General features: G+C 34.5%; 1 protein-coding gene and 1 pseudogene across 6 annotated transcripts in view; both read left to right on the top strand.

Annotated features, from left to right (window-relative positions):
- ERBB4 (erb-b2 receptor tyrosine kinase 4) overlaps window positions 1-24,328 on the top strand; it is a 1,134,420-nt gene that overhangs the window by 98,305 nt on the left and 1,011,787 nt on the right. The window lies entirely within an intron of this gene.
- LOC146396126 (large ribosomal subunit protein eL13 pseudogene) lies at window positions 21,238-22,178 on the top strand (annotated as a pseudogene).

Raw genomic sequence — 24,328 nt, 5'->3', positions numbered from 1 at the left:
TAAGGAACAGAATTAAGTCTGACTCCTAAACACACCTTTAATTCTCATTACACTATATGACATTAAATATGTTCTTATAGACATAAAATATGTTAAATTTACCTGGTGTGTATTATCTGAATTATAAGCACCATTCCATAAAAAAAATAAGCAGTCACTTTAGGATTGGTATCATACACATAAAACTCTGAAGAAACAGAAATAGATAGTCTTGAAATAATATAGAGTATATTCTAAGTTTATGCCTAGAATATTACATAAGCAGAACTTGCAAATGGGTTGGTTCACTAATGAACCAGTGAGTAATGGTGACGAAATATCAGGGTGGCTTCCTGAAAGAGCTGCTCTTTTAGGTAAGTTTTAAAGGATAAATAATCAGATGAAGAGGACGAAAAGTATTCCAATTAGAGGAAACCACTGAAGAAAATGCATGGAGGCAAGAAATAGAAGGGTATGAGCAAAAGACTACATACAATAAGGTGTTTTTAAGATGTACAGAGCACGGCAGAAATTGGCTTGAGAATCAGGCCTAAGAGGTAGATACCAATCAGATTATGGGGGGCCTTGTGTTATCTGTAAAGGCATTGGAGCATTCTTCTGTAGTGTGGATAATAGGAGAATCTTAGGAGTTTTTAGTAGGAGGGATTATGATTGTTCAAAGAGGGCCAGAGGAATGCACGTCTCCTAAAAACTTACTTTTGGCCCTCCTTCCTCGTTTTTTTAAGGTTTTTATATTCCAGAACTTGAAAGTATATGAAGAACACAGATTAAAATGTTTATCATTTCTGAGAGCCATCTTTTCATAATATAAAGGAAAGGAGAATACTTGTTATCACAGATATTAGAATTTAAAATTTTTTACATAAACCGCTATTGTTATGTAAACCTCTTGGTAGTTTTATTACCAAGTTCATGCTGCAGCTAAGACCACTACCTTTGATTTGCATTCCTCAAACATGAAAGCAGGTGAGAGTTAGCAAAATGCTTGTGTCCCAGGGTACTTTAGTAAGTTCTGGCAGACAGATCTCATCATATTCTCCAAACGTTTTTAGGAATATTCTTGATAAGTGAAAGAGAGTGAAGACCACCAAGGATGGGCGTCATGCAAGTTTTCTTTTAGCTTTCTTCTGCTCTTTTCTCATTTTCTGTGGCTCTCACTGTTATTGATATTTATTTTACCTTAAGATCCTATGATTTGCTTCACAATCTGTCTCTGCTTTTTATGTAGACCTGGGGTCTCTTAGCCTTATTCTAGTGCTTATATGTGTAACCTTTCATTTGCCTGACTTCCAACATCTCTTTGCTCTGCCTACCTCTCTTCTTCACCTGCCGTCATTAATGATGAGGCATTCATATTGTCCATTTCAAATCTTAATGTGTTAAAAGCCTCTATTTTTAAGGCTGGGGGGGAGGGAGAGGAGGTTTAACCAGTCCAATTGTGTTTGTGGCATTTCTACTAAAAGTTGACAGAAAAATATTGTGTATTGATGTGTCAACCTTAAGCTGTTCTTTTTCAGCTGAATACAGATATAATTCACATACATATTTTCCTTTTGTGTCAAAAGAATGCAAAAGTCTATAAAACTATAGCATTTAAAACTTGAATGTAACAGAGAAACTGAGGCTCAAAGAGAAGAAACAAGATCTCTGAGAGGTTGGTACAAGGTCATGTAGCTACTTAGTAGTTATTTGTTTTATTCTTTTTCTCTTGAGAGAGTTTTAGGGCATTTCTCCTGGATATGGAGTCGCCTACCATTGTAAGCTGGCTGAGTCTTTTAGTTATTATATTTTCTTATCATATTTTGGGGATGTCACCTATGACTCGGAGATCATGTGTCTTTCTAAATTTTCTTTTATTTGTAGAATGATGTTATATTTATTTCTTTCAATGTATGACTTATAACTGACATAAACTTTTTAATTTCTAAATGAATTTAGTTTGTTTTTAAGGTGTTAGTGATTGCTTTTTCTGAGTTTTGTTTTATTTACCATGGCCTATTTATATTGCTATCAGTGTTGACTAGAAACCTTTTCTAGAGATTGCATGTGCTACTTTATTCATCAATTTCTGGTCTTCTCTCTATTATGTATAATGATTGACAAACTTTTATGGCACATCTTCTCCCTGCTTTAATGATTATAATTACTCTCTTTTCTTGGGCCATGTATTTTATATCCTATTCTTGCGCAAGATTCTAAACAGAGAATCATTTCTAAGTCCTAATGTACTGAAAACTTTCTGGAACATACCAAGGAAATATTTTTTTCATTGTATTTAAATATAAATATATGTGTTAAGGCCATGTACCTAGTATTAAAACGTAATTGTTAGAAGCTGAAACTTTGAGATCAGAGCAGCATAGGAACAAGTCCTAGCTCCAGATCTTGAGCCAGGTATAATTTCAAGACCCTGTTTTCTTATCTAAATAACTTTAACATCTGTCTCAGGGGCCAATATGAGTGTATTAGAAATATATACAAATTTTTTTTAGAGCCTAAACATTAGTATGTTATTAATAAATGTTAACTTTCACATGTTTTTATTCCTGCAGGTATAGATTTCTTCTAATTATGCCCTTCATTTATTTATTATATTTTTCCTCAATAAAAACATTAATGAGGATTTATGTTAGTTTTATAGAGACAAGGAGAGGGATTTTTTTTTATAGCATTTAGAACTTCAGGGAAAGGCAGAATTATGTGTTCAAACTAAGCAGATACTTAACACTGCACAATTTTTCTTCCCTATATAAGTATTGTCCAGTATTAAAAAAGTATTTAGAGTTCAGAGATCTGTGGTGGTAAGGAACCCAGGGAAGCTTTCATCTGGGGATTAGATGGAGTGGTAGGAGATGGTAACTGAAAATAAGAGGGTGCCAAGAAGAACATCAGCACCCTCTTATTTATAATTTCTGTTCATAATATCTTGATTTCAAATCTTTGTTCTAAGGTCTTAGCTTTTTTTAAAGTCCCGTGAGACTTGTGAACAACATTTTTTTTCTGCAAGTCATATGAATAAATACAAGTTAATTTCAGTTATTTGATAAATATGTTTCTAAGTAGAAAAAAGTTTAATTTCAGTTTTACCTCAGAGAATTTTAAATTTTGTATCATTTTCTTTTCCTTGAAGCTTCTTTTTTTATTTTTCCCCTGCAACTGGATGAAAGGTAGAAAATCTTGAGCAGTAAAAATTATTGATATTTTCCTTTTTTTTTTTTTAATCAAAAGGCAGGTTACAATAGCTACTTACTTTACATTTCTTTTCTCAGTTTTAATGAGAAGGTCTACATAATCGAAGCAGGTGAGCCTTGGCGTTTGATTGCATATCATAAAGAAACTACAAAGAGTTACTTGTGGCAAATAAAAGAATGGAGCATGCTTTAAATCTCAAAACTAGCCTTGCTACTGGCACAAGACAATGATTTAGGATTTCCTTTGAGAATTCAAAGTTTACTAAGGTGAATGCATCTGTTATATGTATGAGGTCTCTTGACTCCATTGATTCCAAGTCGTGGTAAAAAAAACTGGTTACCTTCTTCCATTCTTTCCTCCCATACCCCTTAGGCTCCTCAGAATCTGTGTCAAGAATATCTTTGTCTTCTCCTAAAAGCCATCTGATAGATTTTCCAAATATATTTTACAAGGAAAAGTAAGAATTCTAGCACTTTTTCTTAATCCTCAAAATTCTGAAGTGTGAAGGAAAACCTGTATTTTCCATAAGCACCATCTAAGTACTTTAGGGACAAAATGTTGTCATTTACATTGTATCTCTGGCTTTCTAGCATCTCTCAAATTCAAAAGCTTGTCAGTTATGTGATGAAATCACATTTGTATTCATGTAGTCATGAGATTTCAGGATTCATCACAACCACTGTGATTTCACTGTCAGTGATCCCTGGAGCTCCGGAAGGCACAGTTCACATTGCATGGTCATGAATCCACACCATGAAATTCCATTATGTAGGATGGATGGGCAGTTCAGGGTTTTGGGATGCAAACTGTTGTATTTGGAATGGATGGGCAATGGGACCGTACTGTACAGCACAGGAAACTGTGTGATTGGTTCACTTTGCTGTACAATAGAAATTGAAGAAATGTTGGAAATCAAATATACTTTAATAAAAAAAAAAAAAACTCCATTGTGGATTGGTTATTCTCTTGCTCACTGCTAAGGAGTAAAGAGATTTTTAATATTCCTTTTTAAAGTATGTACAGGAACTGGAACATGAAGCTTCATAATTGAGTCACCTTGCTTAATTTCACTGTGTGAATTATTGGTTTCCTGAGAGGTAGTTTAACAGCTGAACAGAGAAAGATAACTGTCAAATTTAAAGGATCTCTTTGGACATTCCTCTTTCATATAATGATTCTGCTAGTGTATACGACAAACCATTAGTAAACACAGGTGTTGATTTTAGAAGGCACACCTGCCATCACACTGAATTTTTTTTTCATTTTTTAGATTTACAATTATCGCACAGAATTAGTTCATCATTCCAAAGTACAGAATTTAAAGTGTTTGATTTATCTTGAATATTTGTGTCTTCCTATCTACTTACCCTAGAACCAAGAAATAATATTTTCTGATTCTTTAAGGTGTGTATATGTTCTTCACTGCCAATGATTTGTATATAGGTCAGAATTCTTCCAAGAAAGGATTTCTGTCAAGTTTTCTATTCTTTTCTTGTTGAAGACTTGGTGTGTAAAGTGAATAAAATAAAATCTGAGACTCGTATTACAAGGAGATACAGTGTTCAACTTTTGGTAGTTTTCCAGTTTTTCCTATTTTTTTCTTTGTTTCTTTTAAAAAGTTTTATTGAAGTATAGTTGATTCACAATGTTGTGATAATTTCTGCTATACAACAAAGTAATTCAGTTATATAAGTATGTAGTTTTCTAGTAGTTAAATGTGTAGATATTTCTGTCCTTAAAAACACAATTTGTTGAACATGTAGCTTCTCAGAAATCATGTATATTTTTTTTTTCCACGAGAGAGAATGGTTAAATTTACTTCAGTGGTTTCACAAATTTAACAATGCAGATATTGGTCTTAGGAAAAAAGCTAATAGGAAGGTAAAAAGAAAATTTTCTCTTATTTTGTATAGCTTCATTTATTTGTCACAATGACAGTGGATACAAACATGCTTGAATAACAATATCCATTATGAAAATTACAGTTAGTGGAATTTAGGAAGCATTTTAGAAAACATTAATTATCCCATGAAGGTTACTCTACCTACAAGTAATCTAGCTAAATGCAGTATAAAATTTCTAAAATATTGTGTTTCAAGAATATACTATATGTAACTCTTTAAACTCTAGTATTGGATTCATATGTTATATATAACTTTTCTACCACATAATCAAGGCTATATAAGATATGAGGACAATGCTGTATGATTAGATTTAGAGGTGATTCCAGGAGTTTGTAACTGCTATTATCTTTCTCACTGTCAATCTGAATAACTCAGGAAAGAGATGAGGCAAGTTAATTATATGAGTGATCCTTCAGTGAACAGGCCAACTAAAAGTATGTCTCTTAGAGGTTGTTCTTAAAAAAAAAAAAAAAAAGTTGCCCTCCACAACTTCTATGGGTCATTAATGATGTAAAATATGTTTGTTGAAAATAGAGCTTAGTAATTTGCAGTGATGATTTTAAAATCTAATTGGATCCTTATCAACTAATTCTCAATAAACTAATGTAACTGCTAATCACTGTTATTGGTGACATTTAGACACACTGAAGTCTAATTTTGCCTTTAAATTGGCCAGTTTAAGGGTATGTTTACAGAAGATGAGTTATTTAACACTTGGCGGGGTGCATCTCTGATAGCTTTTTATATAGAGACAGCACCCATTAAATTATTAGAGTTAGCCTATGAATTCACAGTTGGGTACAAAATTTGTACAGAAGTATGGTCATGGTTACTTACTATTTATTATATTAAAAGTAACATAAAAGCAAATTGCAACCAGTAATGCATTACACAGAAACATACACTTGTGAGTTCTTTTTTAAGTTTACACATTGAGGAAAAAAGGCATTTAAAATTATAGTCTAAAATGGCTCTGCTAATTATAAAATTCTATGTACCCTTCTTAATAAGCATAGACATTAGTATTTTATTGTGACCATTGAGTCTTTGATACCACCTCCTTTCAGGGAAAGCCATCCCTCAGGGTGATATTTACAGAGTGAATAATCTAAGTAGCAGACTCCCTGGATTACAAAGAGGTCTGATTTTTCCTCAAGTTTTTATTCAGTTCAACAAATGTTTTAGTCATTGGAAACAGTCATGGACAAAGCAGTTAAAAATCCTTGACCTGATAGGGTTTATATTGTCTTAGAAGGAGACAAAATAAAATATATAGGACACTAAATGATAAGTATAAACAAAGAATAATAAATCAAGAAAGAGGGCAATGAATATTGGGAAAATGAAATTATAATTTTACATAGAGATGGCAGGGAAAGACCTACTGAGAAAGTGTCAAGTGAGGAGGCTGGTAGAGGAAGAGTTAGGCTGATAAAACAGCGGTGCAGAGACCCTCTGGTGGCTCTGTTCAAGGCAATAGCCGGAGCTACTCTGCATATGGTGGGATAGGAAAATTCTAGAGTTGTTAGAAGGGTAGCTGTAGAAATAACATGGGAAGGAAGGTATGTGATAGACTTTATTATATTTTTCTAAAGCTATTGGGAAGTTCTGAGAAGTAGAGTGATTTGATCTGACATACATTCTATGAGGATTATTCTTTGGTTGCGAATGCACTGAAGGGAGTCAAGTGCAGTAACCCAGGTGAGAAATTGTGTTGACTTTTTTTTTCAGAGGAGTAGCAATGTAGGTGGTGAGAACAAGTGGGATTCTGGATACATTATAAAGGTAGAGAGAGCCACAGGACCACTGAGAAATCAGATGTGGAATTGCAAAGAAAGGGGAATACAAAAATAATTTCAAGGTTTTTGATTTGAGCAGGTGGGAGGATGGAGTTGACATCAGCTGAAGAGAAATGAAGGTTGTGAAGAGGTGGTATTTGGGTGGGTGTGGACCAGGAGATCACAGCTCAATCTGATGTGTGTTATGCTTATTATGCCACCTGCCATCCAAATAAAGCTGTAGAGTAGGCAGCTGGATCTGTAAGTCTGGAATGCTTGGAAGGGGGTCTAAGTGGGGTCATTATTATATAGATTTACAACAATAAATTCACGTGACTCTATTAACATGAGAAGTTACCAAGGAGTCAGTCCATGATTGTTTCCAAGCAGAGGCAATGTAGGCATGTCATCACTCCATTTTTTTAGACTGATGTGATCAGATTTGGAGGCAGGAGCAGAAGGTCATTAAAACTTAGTTTAAAACTCTTTGTCCTTCCTTATTTTTCTTTCTCTCTCTCTGTCTCTATCTCTCTTTTCCCATCTCTCTGCCCCCCTCCCCTTCCCCATCACCTTTTCCCTCTTGATTTGTCTTTTTTTTTCAGTATTTTTATAAATTATTGAATCCTTTTGGGGAACTCTCAGTAGCCATTGTCTTAGCTGCCTCATACTACACAAAGTTTGGGAATGAGATCTCAAAATTTACATAACAAAATATCCATTGGGTACTAATTAATCTTATTTACCAAGTACCAGCATTTTTATGCACTTAAATTTCTGATGACTAAAAATCATAGTATTAGCATTCATGAGTTTTATTTATAACAAAATGAAAATGTTCTGATTTTCTTGTATTGATTTAAAATTGAAATCTTTGTATATAAAAAAGCATGGAAAGTAAATATCACACAAAGACAACTAACTTTAAAAAATGATTCTTATTATTAGTAATTTCTGGATATTCAGAGGTTTTAAATAAAAACAAATTGCTAGCTTAAAAAAGATTAGAAATGTACACTGGGTAGATTTCAATAATTGGTTCCTAGTTATATTCCATTTAAGTGGTTTTTATATATGCAGTTCCCACTTAAAGTAAAACACTGTATATTAGACATGGGTATTAATATGTAAACCCAAGTTAAATAATAAATACCAGACCTGGCATGACTTTCTTTGAAGCTAGTAATCATGTAACAACTCAGGATAAAATTTATGTAATATGAAAATAGCTACCTTCTTCCAACCACATCAAACCTAATCTACCTGTTTATTTCTCTCTCCATTTGTTCATACATCAATTAATCCAATCACTTTTTAATTTTCTTTTATTGTAAAGAACATTTCTCAAACATTTGGTATTAAGTGTAAATGTGACAGGAAAAAAAAAAAAAAGTTCTCCAGAAGGAACTTTCTCTAAATTATTGAATTTTAGGAGTGTATTTTTTTAACATTTCAGTGGAATTTCTTTCAGGCTCACAAAATCTTAAGGAAAAGTTTACTTTCAGTGAAGAATATATATATATATATGTATTTTTTTTCTTTCTAACCTGTTGGATTTTAGCCAAGTGGATTATCTAATCTACACAGTACCTGAGTGGTTCCTTCCTCTTCATCTCATTGTAAAGCAATGGTGCAATTCTGTACATGTATACATCCCATTACTACTTCTTCCCCTCCAACATAATGCTATAAAGTTGCAATAAGACTTTACATTACATACTATTAATTGTAAGAACCAGTTAATTCAAATTATATATAATAAATTTAAATGATTTTTATAGTTTGCTTTCCATACTTGGGAATTTTGTCAGCATATTTAGGTCAGACATTGCAAAGCATTACATGTGGTGGTGAAGTTAACGAACTCTAGAACCGGACCCATACAGTTTTGAATTTAGCTGCTATAAATTCATCATCTGTTCTTCAGTAAGATAATTATCTTCTTGTGCTCAATTTCTTATTCTATAAAATGAGAATAATAATAGGCCATACCTCAAAATACTGTAAAGAGGAAGAAAAGTAATTTATGTAAAGTGCACAGCAGAATCCATTGGACATATCAAGAGCTTACTAAATGTTGGTGAATATCCTGTACAGCTTGAGGGGAAGATTCTTATTTTTTGGTCCATGACCATCACCTCTGGTGTGCTCACCTATCCAAATGTATGTGGACCCTTGAAGACATAACACTCCACTGGGAATCCTGACTTCGCTGTTCCACTTGGAGAAAATCTGATGTGTTTTGATGGATCCTTGGACCCTTCTGTTTTCTGAGATTTGGTTAGGTTTATGCAATGGACCATCTGGGAAGCCATAGCAGAAAATTAGAGGGAGAAAGCATAGCGAAATTGAATATTTGTTTCCCTGGTTCCTTCTTTGTGAGATCTTTTTGGTCTGTATCCTTCAACAGAAGGTTATTGCTGCCCTAACAGAAGCTGACTGCATGAGGCTCTCTTTTCTCGTTTAGTCCTGTTGGGTCTGGGACTTACATCATCTCTGAAGAGCTGATCCCATTCCTGTACTATGCCTTCATATTCCCCTGCATTGCCTACAACTGTTAAAACTAACTTTCCTTGAATTATCCTCATCTGATTCTGTCATCTCTTAGTTGCTAGGACTCTGGTTAACTGCAGAATAAAGAACTAGTCCTCTGAAATCACGCCATCTCCTTAAAGTGTGGCCAGGCATGGCACTTAAGCTATTCTATCTCCATGCATGAGACTTCCCTTCTCTTCCCAGCGTTTAATGGCATACATCTCTCTCTGCTGTTCTTGATACTACTGCATGGGCTCAACAAAGAGCCATTCACCCTCCCTCCAGTTTAATCTTATCAACGAGTTTAAGGTTTTAAAAACAGAAGTCAGAAGGAACTTATCTTTGAAAACTCCAGTGAGGTGAGGGAACTCAATGGTCTAGCTATCTCCTTGGAATTAAAGGAAGAAAATTATGGTATTTAACAAAAGATAAATTGATACTTCAAAAAGATGAACTAAGACACAGGTCTGACAAACATGTAAACAAAAATGTGATATAGGTAAAATGTTTTTCACTATATTACTACATTTAAATATATTTTCATTTCCTTCATATAAAATCCTTGCATAGCTTGTAAAGACATGGAAGTCATAGCTCAATAAAAATTAACAATAGACAAAAAAGATTCCATAAATGATTTTCCAATTATATTTATGAGGTTATAAATATGGAGCTAATTTACCTAAGTGAAATTGAAATCTTATATTGTGTCTTTCCAAATTAAAGACATTATTATTCTAAGTTTTGTATTTATGTAAGTCTTCCAAAAATTATCACATGTATACAAGTGAAGCTTGCAGAATTTGTAGTCACCCTTCATCCCTTCATCCCTAGCTTTTCACGTACCTTACCTTTGTTTCCATTTCACTAGGCAAGCATTGGCCTGTATCTGATGCATTTAAAGTACCCCCATGAGCAGACATTCCCCAGGAAATTAAACAAAAGGGACCAAGAAAGACAGAACAATTTCTTTAAGTATACTGAATATTTTGCAATGAGGCCTATTAATATTTTTGTAGTCTCTGAGTCCTCAAATCAAGAGGACTGCCTTCTTACAAGAAAATAAAGTATGTTTGTAGGAGAACGAAGAGAATTATATGACCAGTAATGATAGTTTATTTCACAATAGGAAATTTTTATGGTTTTTCCCTACTGACATAAAATGTATTTCACACATTGCAAAACACTTACAAGCATACTCACAATCATTCCCAATTCCTGTTGTGCAAATTAGAAGGAACTAAAGATACATTTGAGAGTACCATTAGAATCGGCTCAAAGAATATGCAGTAGAAAAGGGGGGTAACTTTTAAAACTAGTGCAACTATTTATTTGACTTGGTTTTCTTAAGTCCATGTAGTAGGACAGATGTGATAAACTGTCATCTCTCCCTTAAACCTTCACCCTTGCCTTTCATTTGCAAATGAGCAAGCAAGTGGCCTGTTTTTAACACATGGACCATTAACTGCCTTCTTCTATTTGCATAGTAATGATAGTGAACCAATGGTGATTTACTGCTCTGACTTGTATCATAAATAACAGATCATTTACGCTGCTAATTACACTCATTTCCATATCAATAATGCTTTCTGGGTTGGGTTAGACTTCTGCATTAGAAATGGAATGGAATGACAAATTGATTCTCTCTTAAATGGTGTAAAACAGGTATCTCTTACAAATGGATACTATTAAGTAATATAAATGAATGCAAAAGACATTTTTATACTTGTAACTTGGTGTCAAAAGTATAGATTTATCAGAAAACTCTTGTCTCATGTGCAAGTATAAGTGGCAAACATTTGTTTCTGTCTTTTGGTATCTGTCAGTCCTACTTGTCTGGGGTGCAGTAACACTGAGGCCTCTGTCTCAAGTTTACTTCATGATGGGGAAGGGTGGGGGTCACTTAGCTCTTAGCCTTATTGTGTGATCTTAGCCAGCACTCACAGTCTGCAACAGTTATTTTTAAAATACAGGCTTTACTTCCAAAGGGGTGATCATAAACAAATGTGGATATGTGATACACACTCATCATTACTCCAGGAGAGTCACGAATGTTCAGTGTATGACTCACAGATAGATCAGTGGTATAACATACACAGAGGAACTTTTATATTAATGATGATTATATATTTATATATATATGTGCGTGTATGTGTGTGTTTGTCATATGTAGAGAAAGAGGAACAGGAGAGATTAGGTTTTTAAAATACTTTAATTAAAATATTAGTTTCTGTGTTTCAGCCTCAGAAAGAAATTACTAAATCACTTTGAAATACATGTTGAGAAGAAAATGCACTATGAAAAGGAACAAATTTGTACAAGTTATAGTCACATAGTCTTGCTGAAAACTTATATATATTTGGCAATAAAATGCATTTAAGAAGAAACTCAAACAATCAGAAATTGTATTTTAAAGTTGGATTTAAGCCCTCTCTGAAGAGTAATGTCATGCTCAAACTTAAAAGTAGAAAATAATGACAATATATTTCCAAAGTTGTTAAAGTCTAAAATACTCTGCAGAGAAGTGCAGATATTGTATGAATGAAAAAGGATATGAAAAGTTGCAGTTGTAGTTTTTTTTATCAGAAGACATTTTTGAAAATAAATGGTTCAATATGTGAAAATCCATTCAGAGGAAAACTTTATGATTATAATTATACTAAGAAACTAATAATTCACATGATTAGATGACTTATCCTGCATATCAAGAATATGATTATTAAAGTATTTAGTGGACAGGAACAAAAAATGAAAAATATATAAACTTTCCTATTCCTCCAAATTATGGTTTAAAAATGATGGATACCAACCAGCTAGAAAATGCGTGAAGATGATCGAACATGGGCAGTGATTTTAAAAGTGCTATTCTTTGGCAGATCAATTTATGCATAGTGACATGATTAAGATGCATAGAATGTAACCAGGAAAGAAAGGGAGAGGTGGAGGCATGATGAATTTCTAATATATTTAGTAGTCCCAAGATCTGAATAATAGTTTTCCTTAATCAATTATACCTGTATGCTATAATGTATATGACCAAATTACAGTTAAATTATTGTGTTACAATAAAAGTGTACTTCATTTTGAGATGGCTTTTTGAAGTTATTGTTTAAAATAACAACTGCCTTAGTATTTGGGAGAAGTTACATAATGATTCTATAATGTATTAATTATCAGATACATTTTGTAAAAATATACATATCTGTGTGTACATGTGTGTCTATGTATATGTATGTATAGACATGTTTAAGTTAAGTAGATTTTTTAAAATTTTCAATTAAAAATTTTAAAATAGTCAATGCAGTCACATGTTCACAATTCAAAAGGCACAAAAGAATGTTCATTGAAAATTCTTTCTCCACCACTGTCTTCAGCAACCTAGTTTCATTTCCTAGAATTTGGGTTCTTGCAGAGAAACTGTATGATATATATAAGCTAGAAACAAAATTGTTTAAAATTACATATATAATAAAATTACATTTTAATAGCAAAGATTAAATGATAACACATTACAAACTGTTGTATCATGCTTTAAAAAAATAATTGAAAGATTGTTCCATGCTAGTATATAAAATTAGGTATTTTTAATATATGGGGAAATATCAGTATCAAACTCGTTTATTAAAAATTGATTTTCTTTGGAGTTCCCGTCGTGGCTCAGTGATTAGCGAATCCGACTAGGAACCATGAGGTGGCGGGTTTGATCCCTGGCCTTGCTCAGTGGGTTAACGATCCAGCGTTGCCGTGAGCTGTTGTGTAAGTTTCAGATGCGGCTCAGATCCCGCGTTGCTGTGGCTCTGGTGTAGACCGGTAGCTACAGCTCCAATTAGACCCCTAGCCTGGGAACCTCCATATGCCGCGGGAGCAGCCCAAGAAATCGCAAAAAGACATAAAATAAAAATTGATTTTCTTTAACTTCAAAAAATTTGAAATCAATAATGAGCTTGATTTTCAATACCAAATTACATTCTTGAACTTAGTATTATAACTACTTAATTTGTAATGACATTTTTCAAGAAAGCTTAGAAAAATCTATTTACATCTTTAAAACAGCATATATAGGTATAGTTAAAGATTTGGTTATCAGTTGCTATATTTATATTTCTGGACAATATTTTCTTCATGGATACATAACATTAGAAATCACCTATACCATAATTTTTTGTACATCATAACTAAGATGGACATGAGTTATTGTCTCTGGTAAAGTAATTGACAAATTGATGAATTGCCTTTCTGCTTACACTTTTCACTCTGAAAATAAAAGGCTTTTTCCTTGATTATATACACAAGTAAATAAAGTCTTTGTGAGTTTCTATATTAAAATTTGACTTCCTCAGCACTTCCCTTTCACAGTAGCACTCTTCTGCACCAAAGCAACCCATATGCTAACCTGGGATCACCTAATTTTAATGTGCTCTGTATGTAAGCTATTACTGAAGTACATTTCATTGTTCTAGGATGAACAATGCTATAATGTATATGACCAAATTAAGTTAAAATCAACTTATTTTGTGTAATTACAGTTACAAATCAACTTATTTTGTGTAGCAGTCAGTGGATGTACATGTTGGGAAATGATGGGGCTCTCTTTTTTAATATAACTTTGAAAACTTTTTCTCCTTTTGATTGGATGAAAAAAAAAGTAGGCTTGTATGCCCATAGATGTTCCATACTCATTTCTTTTGGATGTATGTGGTTTAGCTAAATTGAGAGTAGCTTGAAAAAGAGTCAATGAGAGTAACACAGAATTTTTCTGACTCTGTTGGCTACCTCTTGGGAGGGAGAGCTACCCTTGTAGGGTCCTGGCAGCCAGACAGAGTAAGTAGGTATTTGATAAATATTTATTTAGTAAGTAACCAATCTAAAAGCTTGAAAATAAAACAAAGATTGTCTGTTTTATTTTAATAGATAGGTAGACATTTTGATTATATGGTGGCCTGATATATAGTAAGTTTGTATTAGCATCAAGGAAACTCAGACCAAAAAAAAAATATATATATATATAAAGGGGAATTTCAAGATGAGTTATTAAAGGACATCCAGAAAACATTAGAAAAAATAAAGTTTTTATTAAATCATAATAATCATTATGGTTGATTAAGAAAATTTGTAAATTGCATTCTAGAATGTATAATTTTTAAAAACCTGATCTTATGTGATTAAGCAGAATTCCAAAATACTATTTAGGTTTTAATAATATATTTTTTCTAATTTTGAAAAAAAAAACCAAACTCATGGGCCAAATCAGAGCCATCAACTAATCTTATTATCATGTTGGCATAGTATTTCAAATAACATGGTCAAGTAAGTGTCTATCTCCACCTAAGGTACCTGAAAGTGTACATTCATTAACAGTACTTTTTGCGTAGTGCATCACCTTCCTTAAATTTGAACCCATAAATGAAAAGCTAATAAGAGATAGCATCAAATTCATAGACTTTAAAAATACCAAAAATAGGTGTTCATACAGAATCGTACATATTGTTTTGCCTATACTGTGTGGCTAGCAATTAATAAAATCTAATCATTTTTCCTATATGTATTTGTACACTAACCCAGAAGCATCATAGAGTAGACACCTCATGTGTAGGTGAAAACAAGTGACATGCATGTCATACTTGATTGCTGTGTCTACTTGCAGTATGAACTGAAATGACCAATATGTCAGTTTCCCTCTCTAGATGCATTTATTTTTACCACTGGTCGCCAACTCTTACATCTCTAGATGCCTCTGTATTAGTTGTTCTTTCTTTATCTTAGAGGTGACAGTTCTTCTTTCTGTGACTCAGAGTGTCTTTGTCAGTTTTGGGTGCCTTCTGTTGCCACTTTTTAAAAGAGTTGCCACTTTTTAAGTTATAAAGCCAGTGACTGTAAGATATTTTCTATCCTTATAACTAAGGATAAGAATGATTAAATATTCTCAGTATGTAACATACAACTTCCACCAACATTCTTTGAAATCAATATTTTATCTTTAAGATAATTGAATTGGTGAATTTTGTTTAGGCTTTAAAAATATTTGCCTTTCTGACTATGGAGTGTAAAAGCCATTGCCATGAACTTTAGACAAAGGTGACCAGTTGTGTGACTCATCTTTATAAAATATGAAATATCTGATCTTGAGGTCTGAGCCCACAGTGAAATCTCCAAGTTTGCAGTAAAATCTTAAAAAAAAAAATTATGCAGTAGAATTTTACTTTAGTCTATTTAACTTTGAGCAAACATGTATTGAGCCAGGCCCTGTGTCATGTACTTAGAACATCCCTTCTCCTCATTTGTCATTTGCCTGGAAAGAGAGCCATTGGACAGTCATGATGAGTATGAGGCATGCCATGAAGTGGGGCTGATTGCTACCACAAAGTGCTCTTCATAATACTGGAAGGAGGTTTATTAGGAGATCTAAAGCAAGATTTCAGAAATCATGAGATTGTTCTTTGGAGTAAGATGCAGAAAGGAACTTCTATAAGAAGGCATGCTCAGGGGTTCCCGTTGTGGCTCAGTGGTTAACGAATCCGACTAGGAACCATGAGGTTGTGGGTTCAATCCCTGGCCTTGCTCAATGGGTTAAGGATCCAGCGTTGCTATGAGCTAGTTGTGTAAGTCGCGGATGGCTCAGATCCCGAGTTGCTATGGCTGTGGCTGGTGGCTACAGCTCTGATTCGACCCCTAGCCTGGAAACCTGTATATGCCAAGGGAGTGGCCCTAGAAAAGGCAAAAAAACCAAAAAAAAAAAAAAAAAAAAAAAAAAAAGAAGGCATGCTTAAAATGAACAAACAAGCCCCCCTGTCTGCAAATGACTCTGTAGATACAATCCAAACTTTTGTTGAGTGGGAAAACTTTTAAAGAGATCTCCTTCTTTTAGAGTTGAAGCATATTATGTTTACATTTGAAGGGGTAAGTATAAGAGCTTCCCAAATAAGTCAAATATCATTTAAATAAATAAAAAAACCTTAAAGTACACACCTAAGATTTCATTTATACCCAGCTTCATTGTGGGCTGGCTATTGCCTGTCATTTCTTATATACCAAACATTAGTTTCCTAAGTGGAAAATTAAATTGTGCAATCTTTAACTTACTTCCTGGAATAGTTTTCAGAAATACATTAATGTATGAGAAGACATGATTGTATTTTTGGTGAATGGTGTATATAACATTTCTGAAATTTAAAGTGTGAATTCTATAAAATGGAAATATGCATCACAATGATCTTTTTGTGTATTAAAGGAAGATATGAATGGTAGTCTCAGATGCTTTTCTGAAAGCTTACTAGATATTTCAGTTTTCATAATGCACTCAGTACTATAATTTTTATGTTTGCATTTAGAACAAATTCATTTTATTGGAGCACAGATATTTAAGAAATATGTTGAGCAAAACAGTACAAACATATAGACATATTTTAAAGAGAAAATATAATAAAGATTTATGGTGGAGTTAGTAGTAGTGTTTCAGTACTAGAAGTTTTAAAGAGCCCCAGATATACTTAATATTCTGGATCCTCTTACCTATACAATTGCACACTGATTAACTCAGCCCTAAATATGGATTGATTGCCTAATATATTCAGGTATCTTAAGCATAAATTACACAGAAGTGAAGAAGAGGCTCTTATTCATACTAACTCCTAACAGAGTAAGTCCTCAAAATTTATTAAGTGAAAAACTAGAAAATGAATAGATGAATTAATAAATTAATGAATTTGAACTCTCTATAACAGCATATTATAGTATGCATTAAAGAAAAATTATGTATATACATTTATATGTATATGTGTCCATGTACACACACACAGACACATGATATCTTAAAATCACGAGTGTTATATTATAGACTGAATATCTGTATCTATTCATACATTGAAGCCCTATCCAGCAATGTGTTGGTATTTGGAAGTGGGGCCTTTGGGAAGTAATTAAGTTTAGACGAAGTCATGGGTGTGGTGCATTCATGATGGGAGGGAAACATGCAGGGAGAGAAACATGAGGGGAGAGAAGCATGCATGCACTGAGGAAAGACCATGTAAGCACACAGCAGGAAGGGGACCATCCCCAAAGAGGACCCACACCAAGAATTACCTCTGCTGACACTTTGTCTTGGACCTTCTGGCCACTGTCAGAAATAAATGTCTGTCATTTAAGACACCCAGTCTACAGTAGGTCTTATAGCAGCACAAACTGACGAAACAGTGTCTACCTTAGGATAAAAACTTATCTGGAGTGAAATCCATCTTATCCTTTTGGCTTATTTCCATGTTTAGTATGGTTCTGAAAAAGTTCAACCTGTGGCTACCTGCATATGCAGTTCAGTGCATGCCTGCAAATTTCCATTGAGAGTATTTATTGCCACTATTTCTGAATGCAGGCCAAGTCTTTACCCTTTACCTTCCTTCCCTTGGACATTGAGTGCAGCGATTGCATGCCATGGCATTTATATCACTTGAAGATGCTTTAAAAAAAAAGTATCAATTGCAGATACTAATCACACTATCTGTTTACTCTGAAAGACTGATTTTGAAAGTTCAGTACCAGTTTTCCTATAGCAATTTAGGATAGATGCAGAATAAATTTAGAATATATCCTTAACTTAAAGTTAAAAAAAACAAAAACAAAGCTATAGTACTGTTCACATAGCAAGTTAATAAATACTGTTTGAATAAAATATAGGCAGAGAGTATAGGATATCTTGTTTCTCTACATAAGATTTAAATATATTTCAAAGAAAGTTATAAGTACTCCTGCTTTCTTGAACCTGTCCTATTTGCACTGAAATTCAATATTAACTTAATTATAATAAACTGAACTCTACTATTTTATGGAACTAATTTAAGGTTAAAACATTTCAGAAGCACCAATCATCCAAATAATGCTTGCCTTACATTAAAATATAAACATTTTGTGATTATGAAGTTTGTATGGTAAATCATTTATATTTAAGAGAATATTTATAATTGGTGATTATTTAATTAGCAATCTAAGGAAGCACAATTAATTTTAAGAAACATTTGTCTATTTAGTATCTTTGAAAAGAATAATTCCTTCTCAATATTATTTTTTGTTTTCTTAACACTTTAACAGTTAAAAGGAACCAAAACTTTTATTTTTTAAACTAATTACATGTAGAATTCAATTTTATTTTGTTAGCTAAGGCAGAGTATTGATAGAAAATTACTATTATTTGAATCTAGTGTGAAAAATTTAGACTCCTGGCTGGTAGAGAATACACTGTTTTGAACTGCTCTGAATTATACTTTTTAAGCTAAATGATATATTTAGGCATTACATTGAAATTAATGAACTTAGAAAACACTATAAAGTGCAGTTAACTGAGTAAATTATAATGGAAATTACCAGGAAAAGATTTTACAACTTAAGTATTTTTTCACATACCATTGATATTATATTTAATATTAAGTTGGTGGGAATTTGTCAGTATGCTTCGTCATATTTTTTTTTCCCACAGGAGTGCCAATTAACATTAATGTATATATATGGAGTTTCCATTGTGGCTCAGTGAATTAAAAACCCGACATAGTGTCCCTAACGGTGTGGGTTTGATCCCTGGCCTCACTCAGTGGATTAAGTATCCAGCATTGCCACAAGCTAGGTTGGGTTGCAGTTTGGGCTCAGATCCAGGATTGCTGTGGTTTAGGCCTGCAGCTGTGGCTCTGATTCAACTTCTTAGCCTAGGAACTTTCATAGGAGTGGCAGGAACAAGAATAAATAAATAAAGTATATCTTATGTCTGTGTCATTAGGACAAAATAGCCCTCAGGCAATCATTAGGACAAAGTAGACCTCAGGCCAGGTCCATTATAAGTGGGTAGTAAACTGATGAAATAATCTATCAGATTTCAAAGGTATAGGGATTTTTATATTGAAATTTGAATAAGGCTTAGCTATGGCTACCTGAGTTCATTGTAAAGGTTCAGATTGCTGTTATTTGCTTTTTTCCCTCTGTTTTCCATTTATTTATTGAGTTCTTGTTTTGTTAATTTAAGGCAGTGTAAGAAAATGTGAGGTAGTAGAGGGTCTTAATTTTTTTTTTAATTGATAGGTATTGTTATATCTTCCAAAATTCTTGTGGTTAAAAAGGTACTTTTAAAAATACTTATCTAACATTTGTTCTAACTAGAAATGCATATGCTACACCTCCAATGAACTTTGAAATTGGACTGATACTGTAATTCAGAAATTAGGAAGATAAAATCCATCTCCTGATCTTTCTATCTTGAATGCTAATTTTTGAGAATTTCTTTTAAAGTATAAAATTTTTCCCCCTTCTTTAGTTAGTGTATTTTTTCTTAGATGTATATTCCCTGTAGGGAATCAATTTATGATACTACCTTATCAAAGGCCTAATCATGAGAGTTTGGATGAAAGGAAGTAGAAAAATCTTCATTTACCAAATAAAGTTGGATTTGATGAGATTAAGGATTTAAATATGCTGATATTATCTTGTGGATCAGTCAAGCTTTGAAACACTGTGAAATAAAATACTGCCAGTAAGTGAAAGGTAAAGGAATCATTATCACTAAGGTGTGCCTGTAGACTGCACTGAAGGAGGAATTTCCTTGCCCAGTTCCTGCAGTGAACCCAGATTACATGTATATGCCAGCAATATACTGCATTGCTAAAAATAATGTAAGAGTTAAACCTGAGTGTTTCACAAAGTTCATATATATAGATCAGTTAATTTAACCTTGTCATGGTTTTAAAAGTTTTATTCATGTTTTACGTGAATGCATTATGTGAATTTGAATGACTCAAGAACAAGACAGGAGTTCCCCTTGTGGCTCAGCAGAAACAAATCCGACCAGTAACCATGAGGTCACGGATTCGATCCCTGGCCTTGCTTAGTGGGTTAAGGATCCAGCTTTGTGGTGAGCTGTGGTGTAGGTTGCATCGTCTTGGATCCTGAGTTGCTGTGGCTGTGTAGTGTGGTGTAGGTCGGCAGCTGTGGTTCCAATTCGACCCCTAGCCTGGGAACCTCCATATGCCACAAGTGCAGCCCTAAAAGCAAAACTAAAACAAAACAAAACAAAAGGCAGTTTTAAGTTCAAAAGGTTTTTTGTTTGTTTGTTTGCTTTTTTTTGCTTTTTAGGGCTGCACCCGCAGCATCACAGCATCTGGAAATTCCCAGGCTAGGGGTCGAATTGGGACTGCGGTTGCCAGCCTACACCACAGCCACAGCAACATGGGACCCAAGCTACATCTGCCACATATACTATGTCTGAATCCTTAAACCACTAAGCGATGCCAGGAATCAAATCCGAAACCTCACGGATCCTAGTTGCGCTTGTTACCGCTGAGCCACAGCAGGAAATCCCGAGTTTTAATTCATATATGATACATATTCATTGTCTCTTGGAACATAGGAAGAAAAGATTTTGAAAATGAGCAAATGTTTCTAAGCCAATTTTCCTAAGGGTTGCATCTTATCTCAAGTCTCCAGTGGTGTGAGCCAGACCTTTCTAGCCAAAGAATATTGCAAACAGTACACTATTGTGCATTTCAATCAAAGGTAGGAAACTGGAGAGCTCGACGTGTCTTAATTCCTCCACATCTTGTCCTTGCTGCCATGTTTTCAAGAGCCTGTTCATTTTGATGTGGAAGATAAATAGGTATGGGTGGACCCGGTGGGAGTGTTACTTTCATTGACTGCGTTGGCAAGTAATGATGCTTTTGGTAACTACCCCCCATGTCTTTTGCAATCCTATTAACAATACACATGCAAGTCAGTAGGAAGTGTTTTGGAGATGGACCTGTGTGTGGCTGACTTCCTGAGTCTGCAATCTGTGTAGTTACACAGGACCTTGTGCTTAGAAGGACCACATGCTTTGTTGTCATCATCTTAAAATTATTAATTTAAATAAAGGACCTCGTATTTTCATCTTGTCCTGGACTCCACAAATTTTTTAGCTGGCCATGGCCTCATTGATAACATCATAATTTGAATGGAAAACACATTTTTGGTCGTGCACCTTCAAAAGAGGCCTGCAGGCCACAGCCATAGCCCCAGTGGGAATGGCATGTTCCTGAAGCCCCACTTCCACAAGGGCTGGCAGCTGCTAGAGGCCGTGTGGTTCAAGGAGCCAGCGCACAAGATCCACAGGTGCAAGGTGGAGCCGGCCATGGTGCGCCACATTGCCCCACGCCCCCTGTCCGTCCCACTGAGGCTGGTGGTGAGATGACCCATGGTCGGTCAGGTACCACACGAAGGTGCACGCCAGCAGTGGCTTCAGCCTGGAGGAGCTGAGAGTGGCCAGAATCCACAGAAGGTGGCCTGGACCATTGGGATCGCGGTGGATCCCAGGCGGTGGAACAAGTGCACAGAGTCCCTGCAGGCCAATGTACAGCAGCTCAAGGCTCATACTCTTCCCCAGGAAGCCCTCGGCCTCCAAGAAAGGTGACAGCTCTGCTGAAGAGCTCAAATTGGCCACCCAGCTGACCGGACCAGTCATGCCCATATGGAATATATACAAGAGGGAGAAAGCCAGAGTCATCACCGATGAGGAGAACTTAAATACCTTTGCCAGTCTCTGCATAGCCTGTGCCAATGCCTGGCTCTCTGGCATCTGGACAAAAAGGACCAAGGAAGCTGCAGAACAGGATATGGAAAAGAAAAAATAAAGTGCTGTTGGCATCTTGTGGTTAAAAAAACAAACAACAAACTCTCCAGTTGTTGCATAGTGCTAAATAAAGAACCATATCTGTATTTGGGATCAGTATAGAAAAGTAAGAGGTAATTATTTCAAAGAGTAAGATAACACCGTTAGAAACACTGTTAGAAAAATATTGATGTTGTGCTATTTAACCATACACTTACATTCATATTTAGCTAGCTAGGTATTTTCTATTTTTTTCCCCAGAATATCAACAATATATACAGTGTATCAGTGTCTTCCAAGTAAATACATTTGATGTTGATTAGACATGTATATCCTTTTAGTGTTCAATTAATTTGGAAAGTCTTCTGTTTGGTATTTTTTTTTTTCCCCATTCAAGTCACTAATTGTGTTAACATTCATTGTTTACTAAGATTTTCCCACCATTTCTAGAATCCATTCCCTTCAGCTGTATGGGTGAAAACTCTAACAGTATAAGTATATAGCATTCCAGGATAAGTGACACAGACAAATCAAACCCTATGTAAACTGTTTTTACTTATGTTGCTGTTTTTTCATTGAGTCTGTCTTTTTTTTTTTTTTTGTCTTTTTGCTATTTCTTTGGGCCGCTCCCGCGGCATGTGGAGGTACCCAGGCTAGGGGTTGAATTGGAGCTGTAGCCACTGGCCTACACCAGAGCCACAGCAACGCGGGATCCGAGCCGCGTCTGCAACCTACACCACAGCTCACGGCAACACCGGATCGTTAACCCACTGAGCAAGGGCAGGGACCGAACCCGCAACCCCATGGTTCCTAGTCGGATTCGTTAACCACTGCGCCACGACGGGAACTCCAAGTCTGTCTTCTTTTGAATGAAGCCTTAAGGAGGTGGGCTAGGGCTAATTTCAGACAAATGAATAATCTCTACATCTAATTATAAAATAAATATTACAAAGTAAGTGGTTACACATGGGCCTTTTTTCTGATTCTGATTTCAAAAGTATTTTCTCTCTCAATTCTTGGATCATTCCTTTCAATTCTAGGATACCAAAGTAGGTAAGTGACATTAGACAGGAAGATTAGGTTCCAGACTTACTGCTGTGGCATAATGTTCTCATCAGACATGTTCCTGAAATCATCATCAGGTTCAGTTTAATGGATTCTAAGACTCATTTGTTGTGAAACAAAAAAGCACATTACTCCTAGTTGAATTAGCATTGTGTTGGCAGAGCTTAAGGCAACTTTTGGCCTAGTTGATACTTGGATTCAGTTCTCCGAATGTTTATTTCAAGCCAAATGTCTAACTAGACAGAAATCTGTGCATGTAGTCATTTATTGTGACAACAACTACATCATTAGACAAACCCGTCTGGTCACAGACTATGAGTTATCCTCCATGTCTTTAGCCAGCTTCCCTCTGTAGGTTCCAATTTAAATCAATTCAATATGCTTTCTAGTTTAGATTTGTATGAAACAGAAAGCGGGGAAGAGGGTAAGAAACATTGTACTACATATTGTTTAGTTTCTACATATTGTGAGCTAGAAAGGAACTGTTAAACTTCATCTTTATTAGCACCAGAAATTTTTAAGTATACAACTTCCCAATTTCATTTAAAAATACTAAGATTGGAACCTTGTAATTTTTTAAAACTAGTCATATTAGAAGACCCTGAGTTTTGGAATGAAGCAATTGAATGCCATATAAAGTTTTTATAGCATTTCAGATTTCTAGGAGAAAGATCACCTTCCAAATTGTAGATGAACTTCTGGTATGCAAGACACCTCAAACCGCTAAAGGCATTCAGCCTGCTAAGTTGCAAATATTAAATCATTTTTATTTTTTGAAGTTCTTAGTTAAAAGACTAGAGAATGAAAATATAATTTTTATAGACTTTCATTAATAGGGCAATGAATCTGCCAAATGAAAAGTTTTACAAAACATTCTTCTGTAAAGTACTCTAAGTGGTGATATTTAGTGGTAGAGCAGGTTACTGTTGAAATTTAAAAGATCTTTAATAGCTGTCAAGAAATTTCAGAGATGAACTCCCATGAGATAGGGACTGAAAGATTTTTCTTTTAATTTGGGGGTTTGTGTGTGTGTATGTCTTTGTTTAGGAGTGCGCTACAACCACCTTATATATTTGTACTACTTTTTGGAGCATTTTCATGTAAATTTCCTCATCAGATAATTTATACTTTGGGAAGTAGTACATGGCATTTTATCCCTATTCTACAGATGAAAATATCTAAGAATCTTAAAGATTAAATAAGTTTACCTGATTTCTATATCTATGTGTTATCCTGGAGTATACTTT

Source organism: Sus scrofa, chromosome 15 (assembly GCF_054392235.1).
Source record: "Sus scrofa isolate SSC_HxYL_T2T_F1_AM1 chromosome 15, Sscrofa_HxYL_maternal_Yorkshire_Landrace_v2.0, whole genome shotgun sequence".
Taxonomy (NCBI): Eukaryota; Metazoa; Chordata; class Mammalia; order Artiodactyla; family Suidae; genus Sus; species Sus scrofa.
This window is presented reverse-complemented; position numbering and strand designations above follow the sequence as displayed.